At 39.7% G+C, this 11,422-nt stretch overlaps 1 long non-coding RNA gene across 1 annotated transcript in view; it reads left to right on the top strand.

Annotated features, from left to right (window-relative positions):
- Positions 1-1,754: 1,754 nt before the first annotated feature.
- The window catches only part of LOC140687174 (uncharacterized), a 28,147-nt gene continuing 18,479 nt past the window's right edge, over positions 1,755-11,422 (top strand). The window contains exon 1 of the long non-coding RNA XR_012061331.1: positions 1,755-1,835. This is a non-coding gene — a long non-coding RNA (uncharacterized lncRNA). The remainder of the gene's footprint in view (positions 1,836-11,422) is intronic.

Below are 11,422 nucleotides of genomic sequence, written 5' to 3'. Positions count from 1 at the left end.
GAATCTTGAAAACGTTATGCTAAATGAAAGAAGCAAGTCCAAAAATCACAAGACGTATGATTTCATTTATAGGAAAGGTCCATGTTAGGCAAGTCCATAGAGACAGAAAGTGCTTCAGTGGTTGCCAGGGACTAGGGAGGAAGAGGAATCAGTGATGGCTAATGAGTATTTTTTTGAGAGGTGGGGTATTAATGAACGTGTTCTAAAATTAAACAATGATGATGGTTGCAAAACTGTGTGAATGTACTTAAAAACACTGAATCATACACTTTTAAAGTATGAATTTTATGATCTGTAACTTGTATCTCAATAAAGCTGTCATAAAAATTTATATACTAAATAAGGCTATTCTCAATACAGTTTCTGAAATACTATTAATTACTCTCCATTTGTTTCCTATTGTCAATCTAGTAACTTCTATAAGAAAAAGAATTGTTTCCTAAACTAGACTAATTTGGAAATTCCCATCAGGCATAGTTCTGCCTAAGCTTAGTACCAGCAGCAAGAAGAGCATAATGTCACAGGAGTACCTGAAGCTTAGTGTGAGGCATGTTTCTGTCTGCACATGTTTACTTTCTGGTCCAAGCTAATGAGACCCTTTCTGAACCAAATACCATAGTTTCCTTGCCCTAAAAATGGAGATTATGTGGCAGCAACCCAAGAGCCCATCAACATAACGAATGAATGAAGATGTGGTGTATCTGTGTATCTGTATATCTCTATCTGTCTGTCTATCTATCTATCTATCTAACTATGTATCTATCTATCTATATGGAATGTTACTCAGCCATAAAAAAGAATGAAATTCTGCCATTTGCAGTAACATAGATGCACCTAGAGAATATTATGCTTAGTGAAATGTCAGACAGAGAAAGACAAATACTGTATGATATCATTTATATATGGAATCTAAAAAATAAAACAAACATCTGTCTGTGCAAAACAGAAGCAGACTCACAGACACAGAAAACAAACTAGTGGTTACCAAAGGGGAGAGGGAAGGGAGGCAGGGCATGACAGGAGTATGGATTTAGAGATACAGACTACTATGTATACACTAGATAAGCAACAAGGATATAGTGTACAGCACTGGGAATTGTAGCCATTATTTTGTCACAAATTTTAATGGAGTATAATCTATAAAAATACTGAATCCCTATGCTATACACCTGAAACTAATATAATATTGTAAATCAACTATACTTCAATTTTTAAAAATAGAATTACAGAAAAAGGAGAATAGATTAATCTAGTAGCAACGATAATAGTAAAATAAAATGGGGGGGGGGAGAAGGGAATTAAATGTAAATTAAAAAGCCAAGCAAGAGACAAATGTAGAAGTTGAATTTACAACTCAAGCAGTAGAAAAAGACCTGTGTTGCCTTCAGGATTATGTTTCAGGTCTCTTTTTCTCTAAAAGAGAAACCAGTCACAGAGACTATAAAGATTTCCCCAGAGCCCATAGTTAATCAGTAACAAAGGTGGATCTACTACCCAAGTTTCTTGATCTCTAATCCAGTTTATTTTTGGTCCCACTATCATTTAAACATTTAGCTCCTCTGTCTTCTTGTATATAAAATGAGGATAAAAATAACTTTCCCATGGCTTTCTTTTAAGAATTAAACAACCTGTGAAAGCAGTTATCACAGTGGCTGGTATATTATTAGAGCTTCAGAAATATCTGTGCAATGAACAAATGAGCATGTGAGTAAATCAATGAACATTTGGTTTTTTTCCTTTCCTTTCCCTTAGGCATCAACTCAAACTTCCTCCTTCCCCAGTTTCAAATAAAGAAGAAGCATGAACATATCTTCATAGGTGGGAAGAAAATCCAGGTATTATTTATTCTTTTTTTCCAAATATATTAAATGATTTGTCTAAGGTCCCAGTTATCAAGTAGTTTAAGGGAAAATTTACCTGATTTCAATATCCTTACACTTTCCCCCATTAAACTAACCTCCATCTCTTTAAGATTTTAGAGAGCTTTAAATTGTACCTCTTTTTTGTCAAGGACTAGGTTTGTTGTAAATTATAGACATTTTTGAGCTGGAATCATTTGTTCTGTAAATTTGAGCTGAAAGGAAACCAGTAGAGCTGGGCTGGGTCTTGGATACCCATTTCTCCACTGAGGATGTACCTGAAAAATCATTAATGTTGAAACGTTGCTTCTCCAGTACTGGGCAAACATAGTCATAGTATATCTACATTTTGTTTTTCCAATGTAATTTGTGTTTCTCCCATCTTATAAGTAGAAAAGTTACCTGATTAATGTGACTGTGTAGTGCAGTGCAAAGAGATGGGCTTCGGCAGTTGCACAAGACTAGGTCTGAAATCCAACTGCTGTCTCTGGTCGAATGTGTGATAGGGGCAACCTACGTAACCCGTTTAAGAGTTATTAATACCTGCTTCACGCAGTTGTCGAGAGGATGAAGAGATATAATATATGTCCAAAATTTAGCATAGCGTTGGCACATTTTAGGCACCTATTGGTTATTAACTACCCTTCTTATTTCTCCTGCTGAGTGTGAAACAAATCTAGCATTTAATTCATTCGCATGTGTCTGTCTCTGTCTCAGTGTTCTGGAGGGTTCTTTTACCTGTGAGCATGTTATATCTCATCTCCCTGGGAACTCCTGCTCTTCAAGGGCAGGAACCGTGATTCTCTCATTGAGCCATAAGGTCTCTAGAGATGAAGCTTGTATTTTTTCTGCAAGACAGGATGGTGTTGGTAGCTCTATCAGATGGTCATTATCTGAATATCCAATCTCGTCCTCTGTAAAACTCTTTTTGGTAGTAGCTGCTGTGAGTGCTATGTTAACTATTCTGAAATCATCGGAAAGATTCTGTGGTCCAGTGTTGCCAGAGGCACAAAGGGTACAGGCAGAGATGGCACTTTGTCACAAGGATGACTGTCATCCTGTGATGGCCCTGTGAGGGAGGGGAATTATGCTAAATTCACCTTTGAAGCCGTGTACTTTCACCAATAGCTAATCAAGCCCTTCAATCTGTATTTCTTGAGTGAATGAGTAAAAAATGTACAAAGCTAAGAGTCTGCGCCGGAAAGTGATGAGTGAAAAAGAAAAACTGGACAAAAGTGAAATATTGATCCTTTAAAGCCATTATCTGTTCAGTAAATCAGCAAAACTCAAGGGAGTAAAGAGAACAGACTGCCCGTGAAGTTTTCTTTTCAAGGTGCTGGCCAGGGTCCTCCCTCTTCTAGTAACACAAGGACACAGGAGTAAACAATTCATTGCTTAAAGGGCCCTTTAGATGTCACATGAGTTCCTCCCACGGTGATGCAGGTCCCCTTCACTGATTATGTTCAAGTTGAAATTGTTAACTCTGGGCACACTTCCTCTGTAATAATTCTCCCAGGACACTTCCAACTACATCTCCCCAACACTGGTACTGCTTTAGCCATGGGATCATGTATGAGGATGTAACAGAGCCATTTAAAATGTAATAAGTCTCCAGAAGTGTTCTCCTAAGTGAGCAATTCAAGACAGCCAATTAAGGAAAATAGGGTGAGTATTTGTTACCGAAAAGACTGTACATAAACAGGGAGAAAGGAAAGAGGAGGGGGAACGTAGCAGGAAGGACTCCTATGTCTTGTTCTTGAATAGAACTTGGTGTGGCACAAAATGGATTTTTCTAGATGTTTGCTAAACTGAGGGTACGCAGTGCAAAGGGTCTTTTTAAAAGTCGTCTCAGTGGGTGGCTTTAATGACCAGATTAGGATTCATTTAGAAAATCTTTACATGAGATTTCACTTTGATAGCCGAGAACAATGGCATGCTGTTCTCATGTGCGGGGACTTAATTTTCTGATATAAAATTGTCTCTGGCCTAAGTTCCAGAATTGAACTTCTATACACGTGTTGAGCTTCTAATAACACAAAAGTGCCATCTGTAGGTTGATAAAAAGTTGCAGGAATATCTGTGGTTCTTTAGCCTTTCAGGATCATATAGTAGTTGTAGTCAAATTAACAACAGCAAGGAAAACTTGGCTATTGGATGTCACTTACACAGGATAACGGGTAGTTAGTGGCAAAGAGGGACTGGAACTCACATATTCTCACACCCGATCAAACTCGATTCCAACCTTCTCTCCACCAATACTCTGTGTGAACTTCAGGCATTGAGCTTCTCTGAACCTGTTTCTTTATATTTTTATGTGTATCACTGTAAATGAAAAAGCATTCATCTTCTCACATTTCAAGATGTCACGTAACTAGAGATGTCATGTTAAATGCTTATTACAGTGCCCGCTCAAGTTAGGCCCTCAACAAATAATAGTCATTGTTGTTCTTCTATCATCATCATCATTATTATTCTCAGTCTAGTAAAAACAAAACATTAATAAGTGTATAAGGTTTTTATTTCAGGATTGTATTTTTGAGGCAATAAAGAACACTTTTTCAGAGTTACATCAGTTATATAAAAATGTCATGGTAGCCAGTCTCCAATGAGCCCAACCTCCTGATGGTCACACCCATGAGCAATCCCCTCCTGCGTGGTGCCAGAGTTGGTCTATGTGAACAGTACAATATAGCAGAAGTGATGCTATGTGTGGTAGGCAGGATCATGGTTCCCAAAATATGTCCACATCCTAATCTCCACATTCTAAACCTATGAATATGTTGAATAAATTACCTTACATGGCAAAAGGGACTTTGCAGATGTGATTAAATTAAAAATCTCACAAATGGGAGATTATCCTGGATTATCTGGATGGGTCCAATGTAATCAAAAAGATTCTTAAACAATGGAAGGAAGTCAGAATCAGAGATCTGAGGATGTTTCACTGACAATTTTGAAGATAAAGGAAAAGATCTTGAGCTAAAGAATGCAGACGGCTTCTAAAAGTTAGAAAAAGTCAAGGAAATGAATCTCTCCTATGGGTTCCGAAAGGGACACAGACCTGCCAACACCTTGATTTTAACTCAAAGGAACTCATTTTGGAATTCTGGTGTCCAGAACTGTAAGGTAGTAAATTTGCATTGTTGAAGCCACTAAGTTTGTTTTTATTTGTCACAACAACAGTAGAAAACTAATACAGTATGTCACTCCCAAGATTGGGGCCATAAAAGACTGTGGCTTCTGTCTCGGGCTCTTTGTCTGTCTTGCATGGCTCACTCTGAGGGAAGGTAGTGCACTGTCATAAGGACACCCCGGCAGCCTCAGGAGAGGCCCGCTCCACAAGGAACTGAAGCCGACTGACGAGCCAGTGAGCTGGAAAGCAGATGCTTCTAACCCCGGTCGAACCTGAGCAGACTGCAGCCCAGCTGATCGTTTGATTGCAACCTCATGAGAGTCTCTGAGCCAGAACCACCCAGCTAGGCTGTTCCTGGATTTCCAAACTACAGAAACTTTGAATAATAAATATTTGTTGCTTTAAGTGGCTCATTTTCAGGGCGATTCGTAGCACTGCATTACATAACTATAATACGGTATCCTGGACGGTGTCCTCCCACAAGCAACCAGGCTGACTTGTGTGAGTGAGCAGTAGAATGTGGCAGAAGTGATGGGGTGAGACCAGATGCCGAAGATACGTTCTCAAAACGAATGCAACTTCTTTAAACTCGTGCATAGTCCACTGTAAGGAAGGACAGCTGCTGTGTCACAAGGGCACTCATGCAGGCTGTGGAGAAACCAACTGGCTCGCACCACCTTGACACCTTGTGAGAGCCACCTTGGAAGGACATCCTCCAGCTCCAGTCAGGTTTTCAATGATTCCAGCCCTTCTGCTGCAAGTCGCTTACTCAGGGCCCCCGACATTGCAGAGCAGGGGCCAGCCACGCCAGCTATGCCCTTACTGAATTCTTGACCCACAGGAAGTGTGTGATAGTAAATGTTGCGGTTTTTAAATTTATTTTTTTATTGAAGTATAGTCAACTTACAATGTTGTGTCAGTTTCTGGGGTACAGCATAATGTTTCAGTCATACATATACTTCTTGTTTTAATCCCCTTAGTTTTGAATGATTTGTCATGTAGCAATGGATAACTAGTACAAATGCATTAAATATTTAATATCTTCCAATTGTATTTTAGAAAAATACTTTTTCATGTCTATAATGTGTGTTAGTACCTTTTCAAAATGTTGATTTAGATGTGCAAGCAACTATTTTCACTCTGTTTCCTATGACCAGAATCTCGGTCGGTATTGTGTAATGTGGATAGCAGAGAGAATCTGTAGCAACAGAGATGTGTGGCAGCATATAATTCTCACATGTAGCAGGCTGGCTTCTTGGTAAGAAAGTAGCTTCTGTTTTGGACATAGAGCAGCTTTATTTTTAAAGTCAGATCTCCTGATGGCAGGAATCTCTAGTCGATAATCTCAGTTTGTTCTCACATTCCTTATTTCACTTAGTTGGACATGGGGAGGGAACACAGGAAATGAGACTTAGTGGCAGTAACCAGTTAAAAGCAACGTAATCACTTCCTGTGTAACTCCTGGTCTCTTGTGAATTCAGTTAGTCTTTTCAAATTCCAAACTTCCTTTCTGGACAGCAGCCCCTCCCACATGTTCTCTTCCCTTTCTCTCATTCACCCCAAAAGAGGGGCTGGATCCAGGAAGAAGCTTATGTAATGTCTTGTAATGCTGGTGAGGGCGCCTGTGTGATCTGTGCATTGCCCTCTCGTATTTACTGGCTGCAGCTTGGCCAACCTCAACTTGGGACATTCTCCGTTCTTACTGCACTGGCTGCTGAGGCACCCAAGGCTGGCGTAACTGGAGAAGACCATTCTCTTGCACAGTCAGTTCATGGTCTCCCCACTTTCCGCATTACTCCCTCCTTGTTCTTACCCTTGACTCACACACTAGCGCTGCTTATCTACTGAAACTTTAGCATCGTATCATGTCACCCCACAGCCTCACAACAGCATCCACTCTCTCCCTAAACTGGAGACCCTCCGGCAGGCACAGTGGGTCTCAATTCTCAGACCTTCCTCACACATCCCAAAGAGCTTGGAAATTGTCTGTCTTCTCTCCTGCATGCTCTGGAACTGAGGGGCACTAGGGAGATGAGGACTAAATGAGAAGCTCAGTGAACCTAGCTTCTCCAACTAGTCTGTCAGAGTCTTGCAGAATTTTGTAATAACTTCTTGCTTATATGAAGACAGAAGCAACTCCTTCTCTGGCCAAGAGAAAGCCTGAGAAAACTTTTTTGATATTTCAGATGCTCTGTATAGACAATTAAATATGGGAGACTTAATCATCAACAACTTAATCATCTACCATTTAGGTAGAATTACCAACATGAGCACTTTGTAAATCCCTCCTGTGTGTATTCAGTCTGGAGCAATGGTAGATAAGTGCTTTTAAAGACCTTCTTATTCATGCCTACAAGTGTACAGAGAATTTTGTTTTACTATAGTAAAGCATGCCTCTTCATATCTTCAACAAAACAGCATGCAATATGTGGCCGTGGGTCATGTCCCAGACCATAAGCATTTATCATCTGTTCTAGCAAGGCTGGTATGACCCTATTTCTAGCCAAAGGCAGCTCTTGGGTTGGGAGCCCATGGGGTCCGGAAAAAAATTAGCGATTGAATCTATGAAAACAGTGGAAGAAAAGAATGGAAGACATGTTGAAAAGTCCTGTGCAGATCTCCGTAGCCAAGATCTCACACTGGGCTGGGCCTCCAGAGACCCCAAACTCTGAGATGTGCCCCTGAGGAGCAGGTGCTGAGTCAGGGAAAGCTGACCTGGGAGACAACAGATTCTGATCACCAGCCCTGAGCTCATCGTGGAAAACATCTTCTCTTGGCTCTTTCTCTCCCTGCCTTCACTGGCCACTGCTCATTCCTTCTTAGCAGCATAAGGTAACCCTTAAGAGCACAGCTTCTAGAGACAGACATCTTGATTCCCATGCCAGCTCTGCAGCTTATTACCTGCGAGAGCTTGGCCATGTTCATTAGCCCTTCTTTGTCTTAGTTATCTGATCCAAAATAAAATGCAGATGCTGGTATCAGCATCCACCCCAGTGGGTTGTTGTGTAATTTTATAAATAAAAGTATATTTGTTGAGTCCCTAGAATGCTGGGAAACCGTAATTAATCATTATCATTATTTGCCCTCTATTTTGCCTTTCTGCTCTGGATTAGTCAACTCAGCCATCGTAACACAAATACCACAGACTGTGTGCCTTTAACACTAGATATTTATTTCTCACAGTTCTGGAGGCTGGGAAGTCTAAGATCAAAGTGCCAGTAAAATCGGTTTCATTCTGAGGCGTCTTCCGTTGCCTCGCAGGCAGCTGCCATCTTGTGTGTGCGCGCATGACCTCTCCTTTGTGTGTGCACAGGGGTTGAGAGAAAGAGATAGATCTCTGGTGCTTCTTCTTTTCTTCTTATAAAGACATTAATCCTATCAGAGCACCACCCTTACGACACCATGTAGCCTTAACTGATCCCTTAGAAGCGTCATCTCCAAATGCACACACTGGAGGGTAGGGTTTCAACATATGAATTAGGGGAGAAGGACACAAACATTCATATATAGCACATTCCTCCCCATGCCCACACTCAATTTCTTCTTTTACCTCCGCTTCCTATCCCTAAAGTCACAACTAGATTTACAAAATGTCTAGAAGTTCTCAGTAAATGTCACACAGACCAAAATACCTGATGCCATAGGAGGCTAGGTTCTTCACAGTTTCCACATTTTGTTAAAAGATATCATCTGGACTGGTCACGGGCTTGTGTCCAGTTAGTAATAAAGAACAGTTGGTGACAGTTACCTATTCTACAAACAGCAAACAGTGTTGCATAAAACACTACCCCAAATCTCAGTGGCTAAAAACAATAAGCGTTTATTGCTCATACAACAGGAGTCAGATGCAGGTCAGAGACTTTGGCTGTGTGATTCTCCTGGCCCCTCTTGTTTGTCTGGGAGTAGACTGGCTGTTGGCTGGGGTCTCATTTTTCTGGGATTTATCTGGCTGGAACAACTCAGCTCTGCTTTCTAGGTCTCGTTCTCCGTGTTTCTCACATCTTGCCCGCAGGCTCTTGCAGGCATGTTCTTCCATGAGGGGCAGAGGTGAGCAGAGCCCAGTCCCCAGTCCTGGAAACAGACAGCAAAAGGGAACACTGGAGGTGTCATGGGAGGAATGAGGCGTCATAGCCATTTTGCAACCTACTCCACCAAAGATCATCTTACTAACTCCACCTCCCTGTTCCATTTTTTTTCCACTTAAAAAAAATCACAAGTTTAAATTAGAGAGGACATGTAATTAAAAATGGTGTATGCTGGTAAAAAAAAGTTTTATGTAATTCACCAGCTACCCTTTGGGCACACAGACCATACTGGTGTAAATGAGACCATGGTGCCCTATAGTAAGAAAAAAAGTCTTTCCTCATAAGGATAGTTTAATTTTTAATTCTTTAGGTATTGGGGATTTTATTTTTGTTTTTTTAGAAATCATATCTAGACAAAGTTCTGAAAATAATTTAACGTAGTTTCTTACTGTGTTTCTCAAACTCAGAAACTTTTTTTATGTGTGCTATACATCTCACAGAAAAGAGCATGGTAATATATATAAGCAGGCTGAAAATTGTCAAAAGCTGTGTTTTGAAAATGTCCTATACTCTAATTACCTTACAGTTTGCACTTTGCATCCAGATATGGCCAAGATGAGGGAATTCGATTTGGGGAAATTAAACTGCAATGTGCTGCCACCTTGTGTACTGTGCCTCCAAGCACTACTATTTTCCATGTGCAGCTCTAGAATACTAATCGGAAAAAAATACTGCAATGAAGGGAAAGATATTTTGTCTTTGCAAAAGGCGAGGTTCTTTAATCCTTTTTGTGCTCGTGGGACTCTGGCAACCCATGGACCTCTTTTCATAATAATGTTTTTAAATGTATGAAGTAAAATATTAGGATTAGAAACTATATTGAAATACAGTTACCAAAAGATTTAAAGTAACAAATGTGTAATAGAGTAATACGTATGCTTCTTAATTAACACATTAAATAGCAAAATCTAGTGGTGAGTCTAATAACTACTATGATCTTAAATTAGTAATTAGTGTGAACTTATTTGGGATATTGACAACATGTGATATGATAAAAAAAAATGTGTGTCACAGGCTAAGGCCATTGTGGTTTGTTGCCTATATTCATACTTAAAGGAAAGGCTAAAGTACAACTAGAAATTATTGGAAAAATTGTTATTTTTCCCTGTCCAAGTTGACCAGCCACCTGAGTTCTAGCCATGGGCCCCTTGGGATCCAGAGACCCCAAGTTAATCATTCCTGACCCTTAATGTAGTTTACATTTGATCACTAAACAAGGAAATATTAGACATTGCAACTTTCAAAAATAAATCTTCATTAAGATCCACAAATTCATAAAAACCTTCTTTGAATAAGATATTTTTAAAGAACAAAATACTATTTTTCTTTCACAAATATTATTTTTCTACAGCATGCTATAATGAACATTTATATAATATAGGATGTTTCTAATATTTTTATACCCATGGATTAAAGTATAGGTCTACAAAATACATACACAGTTTTATTTGATTTCTTAAGGGACTGACTAGATTACTTGGATTCTGGTCCAAGATTGGCCTTTCATTCAATAACCTTCTACATTTCTCTCCTCTGAGTCTCGCTCTCTTTCCTTCCTTCTTTTCTCCCTTCCTTTTTCTTTGCTATCTTTCTTTCTTCCTTCTTCCTTCCCTACCTTTTCCCTCCTCCCTCTTTTCTCTCCCTCACGCTCTTTCTCTCTCCCCTTTATTTTGTTCTTTCCTCAACAAACATTTAATAAGAGATGAACTCATGCTAATAACTATGCTCAGCAGGGTGGTGACCTCGGGACTTCACAGTTAATCATAATACAGCATGGCCCAGAGGCAGCTTGACCACATACCTAAAGAAGCTTAAGTTTCTATGTACAGTCGGCCCTCCTCCATATCCGCAGGGTCCGCATCTACAGATTTAGCCAACAGTGGATGGAAAATATTTGGAAAAAATTGTTTTTTCAGGAAGTTTCAAAAAGCAAAACTTGAATTTGCCATACTCTGGCAACTATTTACATTCTATTTGCAAAGATTTACATAGCATTTGTATTGCATTAGGTATTATAAGTCCTCTAGAGATGATTGAAAGTTTACGGGAAGATGTGTGCAGGTTATATGCAAATACTACACCATTTTATATAAGTGACTTGAGCATCTGAGGATTTTGGCATCTCCCAGGAGTCCTGGAATCCACCCCATCCGATACAGAGGGATGGCTGTACTTCACTTTCACGGTTCTAAGGAGACCTGGCAATGGTTTCACGTGTTTTTATGATAGTTTTGTAAAATTTACAAAATGAGAAATTTAAACCACAATCAATTAAGACCTGCGTCTCTTTCAATTCCTACCTCCTCTCATGTTCATTGCTTTTAGAATGCCTAGGCATTGGAGAC

Source organism: Vicugna pacos, chromosome 2 (genome assembly GCF_048564905.1).
Source record: "Vicugna pacos chromosome 2, VicPac4, whole genome shotgun sequence".
Lineage (NCBI taxonomy): Eukaryota > Metazoa > Chordata > Mammalia > Artiodactyla > Camelidae > Vicugna > Vicugna pacos.
Note: the sequence above shows the minus strand (reverse complement) of the source record. Positions and strands in the feature narration are given on the sequence as shown.